Source organism: Hemitrygon akajei, chromosome 29, assembly GCF_048418815.1.
Source record: "Hemitrygon akajei chromosome 29, sHemAka1.3, whole genome shotgun sequence".
NCBI classification, from domain to species: Eukaryota; Metazoa; Chordata; class Chondrichthyes; order Myliobatiformes; family Dasyatidae; genus Hemitrygon; species Hemitrygon akajei.
The window spans coordinates 40,730,746-40,739,157 of NC_133152.1; positions in this window are offsets into that span (position 1 = coordinate 40,730,746).

Below are 8,412 nucleotides of genomic sequence, written 5' to 3' on the forward strand. Positions count from 1 at the left end.
TTTCTTCTCACATTCCAAAGATGTACAGTTAGGGCTAGCAAGTTGCAGGTACGCTACGCTGGCGTCAGAAGCACAGGGGCTGCCCCCAGCACAATCATCACTGATTTGACTTCACTCGATGTTTCATGCACATGTGACAACTAAAGCTAATCTTTTATCTCTTTTAAGGTCTCCCGTCAGCCTCTGCTGCTCCAGAGGAAGCAAGCCCACCCCTCGTAATAGCACTCTCATTATGTACAGTTTTCCATAAATTTAATTGTATGTCTTTATTTCCTTGAAAATGCCTGCAAGAAAATAAATCTCAAGGTAGTATATTGTGACATTTATGTACTTTAGTTTTGACATACCTTAGTTTATGACCTAGGCCACCGACAGCAGCTCATCAGTCCTCTGTCCTGGGCCAGTCCTTCAAGGTGTCCCCAGGTGTTGCCCGTCTTCAAAAATCTGCCCTCTTCCAGGAATGAGGTGTCTGGAGCTTCTGTTGGTAGCTCTGGATTTTTACAGGATGGGGTTGCTAGCCCCAAGCCCAACCCTCTTGCTTTCAAAGCCAGCCTTTGGACTGTCCACGTCGGCGTTTTGACGTACAATCAACTGCTACACGTGCTTATCTTTTGAGCTTTATAGTGTGATGGGCAGGCATGTTATATAAGAACGTAACACATTATATAAAAACATAACACAGTGTAATCCGGGCAGCTTCCTGGTCAACCTCTTCTGCACCCTCTCCAAAACCTGCACGTGCTTCCCATAAAGGGTTAACCTGTAAAGCATTTTATAACGTTTGCAATGAGGTCATGTGAAGTCACGGCGATGAGACCTAAATGATTTCATTCTGTTGGCAATTTTCGAGCAACAGCCATGGGCATCACACTGAGTCGGAAGTTTGAAAGTTCGGTTCCCACTCCACATCCTGACAGCTCGGTGCAGAGTGGAATGGGTTCACACGGTTGGAACTGCTGCCATTAACTCAAGGCTTTAGCTGCTCTCTTGAAACAATCCATGGAATTGGGAAGGTGCCCTGGTCAATATTTCTCCCTCAATAATGATATTCGTACTATTGTCTCATTACTGTTGGTGGGAGTTTGCCAGGACAACATGGTGGCATAGTGTAGGGTAGCACAACTCTTTACAGATCAGGCGGCCTGAATTCAATACCCTCCCCTCGGCCTGTAAGGAGTTTGCAAGTTCTCCCCGTGACCGCGTGGGTTTCCTCCAGGTGCTCCAGTTTCCTCCCAAAGACGTACCGTTAATTGGCCATTGGAAATTGTCCTGTAATTAGACTAAGGCTGTCATGGATTGTTGGCCAGTGCAACTTGAAGGGCCGGAAGGGCCTACCGTGGGCTGTATTTCTAAAAATAAAATTAAAAATGGCTGCCGTGTTTCCTAATTGCTGCGGTGACTTACAGACACCACACCATGGAAACTTGGGATGATGAAATCTGTTGAAGAAATGCTAACAGCTCTCTTTTATTGACTGCCTCCCTGCCTAAGTACCCCGTTACTCGAAGGAGTTCGAGCTGTAAAGAGACACTGCTAAAATTGGTCCCAATAACTCAGATCTAACTGACTGATTATTTCCTAACCAGTTTCATTTTCTACAGGGTATCACTGTCTTTATCAAAGCACATAGACTGTCGGAGGATCTCAGCAGGCCGGGCAGCATCTGTGGAGAGGAATAAACAGTCAACAGTTCCTCCAGCATTTTAAGTTTGCAGCTCTGGATTTTGTCTCAATCTATCACTGAATCAGGACAGTTGTAAAAACTCAGTCTTGATACAACAGGAGCAGTGTTGGACACTGTAAGTTACATAAAGTCAAACAGTATAGAAACAGGCCCTTCAGCCCACCATGTGCATGCTAACCTCTCTGCCCACCTTTACCAATCCAATGCAGAGCAATGTGGTGCACTGCAGGAAGAATGCAGAACTTTCCCACAATGAAAAAGAATAAACCCAAGCTCACGTGTGTCAGTAGTGTACCTCCTGCCAATGGTTTATTACCAACTAACAAAATACTATCACTTTCACGAAGTGATTGACTTTAACTAACAAAATATTATCACTTACTGCTCCAGTAATTCTATTCTGAAGCTCCTTAACTAGAGAATCAAAGTGAATTCAGCTCTTAACCACAGAGGACAATGCCTGAGTTTTGGTTCCTTGTTCTCCAGCTGAAGAAACAAACTTACATAGAACATAGAGATCTACAGCACGTTACAGGCCCTTCGACCCATAATGTTGTGCCAACCATGTAACCTACTCTAGAAACTGCCTAGAATTTCCCTAGCGCATAGCCCTCTATTACTCTAAGCTCCATGTACCTATCTAAGAGGCTCTTAAAAGGCCCTATTGTATCTGCTTCCACCACTGCCACCAGCAGTATGTTCCATGCATCCACCACACTCTGTGTGAAAAACTTACCCCTGACATCCCCTCAGTACCTATTTCTAAGCACCTTTAAAGCCAACATACCATGCGCCTTCTTAACAACACTGTCAACCTGCGCAGCAGTTTTGAGTGTCCTATCGACACGGACCCCAAGATCTCTCAGATCCTCCACACTGCCAAGAGTCTTACCATTTTTATTATATTCTGTCTTCAAATTGGACCTACCAAAATGAACCACTTCACACTTATCTGGGTTGAACTCCATCTGCCAGTTCTGCATCCTATTGATGTCCCGCTGTAACCTCTGAAAACTCTCCAGACTATCCACAACACCCCCAACCTTTGTGTCATCAGCAAACTTTCTAACCCACCCTCATCCAGGTCATTTATAAAAATCACAAAGAGGAGGGGTCCCAGAACAGATCCCTGCAGAACACCACTGGTCACCAACCTCTATGCATTATATGAACCATCTATAACCACCCTTTCCCTTCTAAGGGCAAGCCAATTCTGGATCCACAAAGCAAGGTCTCCTTAGATTCCATGCTTCCTTGCCTTCTGAAGGAAACTTGCATGGGGAACCTTATCAAATGCCTTACAAAAACATCGAACATTGTAAGAACCGGGACCCCTCAAAGTTGCCATGCAAGTTGATAGGGTGGTTAAGAAGGCATATGGTACATTGGCCGTCAATAATCAGGGTATGGGCTTCAAGAGATGTAGTGTAATGTTGCTGCTCTGGTTAAACCAAGTTGAAGTATTGTGTCAGTCCTGATCAACTCATTATAGGAAGCATGTGGAAGGTTTAGAGAGGATGCAGAGGAGATTTACCAAGGTGCTTCCTGGACTAGAGAGCACGTCTTATGAGAATAGGTTGTGCGAGCTGGCTTTCCTCTTTGGATCAAAGGAGGATGAGAGGTGACTTGATACAGGTGTAGAAGATGATAGGAAGCACAAATAGAGTAGACAGCCAGAGACTTTTTCCCAGGGTGGAAATGGCTAATACATAAGGGCATAATCTTAAGGTGATTGGGGAAAAGTATGGGGGAATGTCAAAAGCAGGTGTTTTCACACAGAGGGTGCATGGAACACGCTGCTAGATACATTACAGATGTTTAAGAGACTTAGATGGGCACACAGATTACAGAAAAATGGAGGCTTTGGGGAGGAAGGGTTAGATTCATCTTGGAGTAGGTTAAACGGTCAGCACAGCATTGTGGGTTGAAGGGCCTCTACAGCACCGTACCGTTCAATGTTCTATGTTCCAACCTGACTGTAACACAAGGAGTTCATTAGTCTCTTAAACTTGAACTGCTCACAACCCTGGCGCACTTGCCAACATGCACAAAGAAAAATTGGATTCTGCTTGCTGACAGAGACTGGTTCAGTTTAATCTACGTTCAGTAGTTAATTCATTAGGTACCTCCTGTATCTAATCAAGAGGCCACAGAGTGTATGTTCATGGTCGTCTGCTCCCGTAGCTCATCCACTTCAAGGTTTGGCACGTTGTGTGTTGGGAGATGCTCCTCTGCACACCACTGTTGTAACGCGTGGTTATTTGAGTTACTGTCACCTTGGCCATTCTCTGACCTCTCTCATTAACAAGGCATTTTCGCCCACAGAATTGTTGCTTTTTGCACCATTCTCTGTAAACTCTAGAGCGTGTCGTGTGTGATAATCCCAGGAGATCAGCAGTTTCTGAGATACTCAAACCACCCCATCTGGCACCAACAATCATTCCACAGTCAAAGTCACTTAGATCCCATTTCTTCACCATTTTGATTTTGGTCTGAACCTCTTGACCGTGCCTGCATGCTTTTATGCATTGAGCTGCTGCCACATGATGGCTGATTATAAATTTGCATTAACGAGCAGCTGTACCTAATAAAGTGGCCACTGAGTGTACAACATCTTCAAGAGTGGTGTGGTTCAGCCACAGGGAACGGGGTACAGAAATCATCAAGTAAGACAGCACAGCAGTTAAATTACGAGCTAACTAATCCTGAAGTCTACACCAATAATCCAGGTAGGATTTTAAATCCAACACAAAGATGTTTTGTTATTATATTGGGAAACTGAGGATAGTCAGGAACAATGAACATTCCTTTAAAAAAAAGACATTTCTAATATTGCAAATGAAAACAAGTAAATAACAGACCTGTTTGACGACTAGTTTATGTATCTAAGGCAGGTGGAGAGGAAAGCTTCCTTGACACCCCAGGGAAATTAATACTGAATCAGGGACCAGGATTTGTCAAAATTAATATAAAAAGAAGTGATGAAGAAAATAGCGACACAAACAAGTGACAAATTCTCAGGAGCAGATGCCTTCCATCACAGGGTTTAAAAGAAGCAGAAACCCCTACCTTAAGTCCTCAAAGCTTGCTTGATCTGGTGCAGATTCTTTAGTGTAAATCCGTGCAAATTGCTTTGCTATTTAAGAAAGGTCGAGAAGGGGAACTAAGGAATTGTGCACAGGTTAGCTGAAGCATATTGTCAGGAGCTCAGGGAAGCCCCTCAAGTGATGAGGGGGTATATTTTCTCTTTTATTGCTGGCATGACCTGTTCCTTCTTTCACACATTTAGTGCTTCATGGTCTTTGACGTGTGGGCTTGCTTTTAGTGGGGTCTATTGCGTTTCTTTGCAGCTGCCTACATGAAGATGAATCTCAAGGTTGTAGATGGTATCCATAATATACTTTCAATTTTGAAATAGTGATGGTGATGTGGTTTTATTTGTTTACTAAGTTACCACTACTGAATGTAACGCCCATAAATGTAACCGTTTTCCTTTGTACGAGGGGTGATTGATAAGTTTGTGGCCTAAGGTAGAAGGAGATGAGTTATTAACCAAACTTTCTGCATAATCACTCAGAGTTGACCTGCACGTGCATGTAACGAAAGCTGTATAACTCATCTCCTTCTACCTTAGGCCACGAACTTATCAATCACCCATCTGTGGACACTTTCTGGAGGTCCAAGATCCGTATGCTCCATGATCGCTGGACTGAGTGTGTAAATGTAGGAGGGGACTATGTTGAAAAATAAATGTGCTAGGTTTTCTAAAATTGACTCCTTCTACCCTAGGCCACGAACATATCAATCACCCCTTACATATATATTTTTATTAAGACTAAAGCCCCTGTTTCTGATTAAGAGTCTCGGCCCAAAACGTTGACTGTTTATTCATTTCCATAGATGCTGCCTTACCTGCAGAGTTCCTCCAGCATTTTGTGTGTGTTACTCAGATGTCTTATCTTTGTACATAGAACATATAATTATGATAGCAGAAAAACATAGTTACAAAAATATATAAAAATGTAATAATAATATAGCCCGTCCCCGAGTGCCATAACGTGTAGATTGATGGTTCAATGTTCCCGTCTGATCTCAGAGAATGCATACAATATACAACCTGAATTTCTTACTCTCTGCAGACATCCTCAAAACAGATGAAAATGCTCCAAAGAACAAAAGGTGGAAAAAACGTAAGAAATGTTATCTAAAAAAACAAAAGATGGTCCCGGAGTTCAGGCAGGCAGAACGGAGCGGGCTCCCGGAGTTCACCACTGATTGCATCCTCCTGGAGCCACGTTTCTGCAAAAACAAGCCTGCACCTACTCTTGAAACAATAAAAACAAATTCTGAGATAACGATAGATCAAATAACTTGGCAAACTTATGACAAGTGGGTTTCAAGTTAGGCAAATGTGTGGTCACCTATCTTGAATGTAAAAAGGATGAATCTTGTGAAACAAAAGAAGCTGCCTATTTATCTGAATACAGTCACTGAATTTAAATGAAGACTCTTTTTAACGTATTTCTACTTCCTTGTGTAATAAACTTTCAGATTACACTGAAGATACATTCCTGGAAACCAGATCATTATATGAATCTTAGTTATGCAAAGCAATTATCTGAAATCTCACAGAGGTGGTTTCCAACAGAAAAGGATAAGGTAGTCTCAGGATAGACTTTGCAGTCCCAGTTTTTCACTACATGAACTGCAATAGCTCCTGGTGCTTCCTGGTCTAACGTGGGGAGAGCTGAGGATGTGGGGTGTTGACATAGAACACAGAACATACAGCACATTACAATTCCTTTGGCCCATAATGTGAATCTGAGGAATTCATTTGCCACAGACTGCTGTGGAGGCCAAGTTACTGGGTATATTTAAAGCACAGGCTGTAAGGGCATCAAAGGAAGAAGGCAGGAGAATAATGTTAAGAGAAAAAATTAAATCAGCCATGATTGAAAGGCAGAGTAGACTTAATGGATAATTCTGCTCCTATGTCTTATGTTGTGCTGACCTTTTAACCTACTCCAAGATCAATCTAACTTTGCCCTCCATTTTTTCTCACCCATGAGCACAGCACCTTACAGTACCAGTGACTCAGGTTCAATTCCCGCTGCTGTCTGTAAGGAGTTTGTACGTTCTGCCCATGATTGCATGCTTTTCCTGCAGATGCTCCAGTTTCCCCCCACACAGAGATGCACCGCTCATTGTAAATTGTCCTGTGATTAGGCTAGGGTTAAATTAGGGGATCGCTGGGCATCGTGGCTCAAAGGGCCAGAAGGGCCTGTTCTGTGCCCTATCTTTAAAAATAATAAATACATGTCCCTAATGTATCTGCCTCCACACCACCCCTGGCAGCACGTTCCATACACCCACCATCCTCTGTGTAAAAAAAACTCTCTCACACATCCACCCCCCCCCCCCACTTGAACAACACCTCACCATGGTTGTAAGGAACCAAAGGCAGATTTTTCACCAGTCAGTGATAGTAGGTTCCATATTGGCTTAGATGTGGCAATAAGGACAAATGCATGAGTGCCAAGTACAGTGAAGTGATGAGAACGTGGCCGAGACCAGGTTACAACACAACTGCACCCAACAGCTGCTCTCTCTCCCTACTTAGAAGCTGAGTGAGAAAGCCATATGCCTAAGTTTGTCTCTGAGAAAGGCAAGACATTGTTAGCAGTATAACCGCAGCACGGTCTGGACTCCTTTCGCTACCACACATCTGGGCAAGTGAGAATAACAAAGTAAGTGTTGAACTAAATGGTCCTGCTGTCCCTGGGGTCTCCAAGGCATCCATCATCACGAATTGGTACTCTTTGCTACCTCTCCATTGCTACTGATCGCCACACCCAGCCCTTTCATTGCCTGTGTCCATTATCACCCCTTCGCACCGCACCGAGACCTAATCCAGGGGACTGACCACTGCTTCCAATCGTGAAGAAAGGTTACGGGCCTAAAATATTTCTCAATCCAGCCCTGCTGACCTTTCCCCAATGGCTCACCAGCTTTGTAACGGAGCTGATTAAGTGTTCAGATGCTGCAGTGGGCTCGAGGCATTACATAATAATCATTATGGTTAGGTAGGCAGTTCTTGCAAAGTCTGTTCTTAAACAACACACACACACACACACACACAAAGCAATTACAATTATCGAACCAATGGCCAAATCACACAGCTGCTTTCACTTAGATCACTATTCAAGTGGAGTTGGCTTGTTTTGAGGTAATGAAGCAGGAAAGCTCGGGGGAATTGAGCTGTAAACATTTCTTCCCTCTTAAAACTTTGCACCATTAGGTAAGAGTGGCAATGGGAACAAATTGTATAGTCGACAGGTTCACTTGGGCAAATCGCAGGCCAGGAAGTGCTTGTGACAGAGAGAGTGCATTAAAAACACATTGTAAAACGGTGGCACACGCAGGTTCACTTCGGCTCGTACTTATCGAAATATTCGATTGGGTCATTAACTGTAGCAGCTAAGGTAATCCTTAAGTGATCCCAGATCACAGTCAATAAATAAGCTGCATGCAGATGGACTGCTTTAAGAAGTAAGTTTCCACACAAAAATATCCAACTTTCATTGACTGTGACAAAAAACTGAAAGGAATTGGTAGAATATCCAAGCTTTTCTGCCGGGAATTCAGGAACAAATCCCCACGTTCCAAAGTGTCCTGATTTCTCTTCTCAGATCAGGATTATTATCATTGACGTACACTCAGTGGCCACT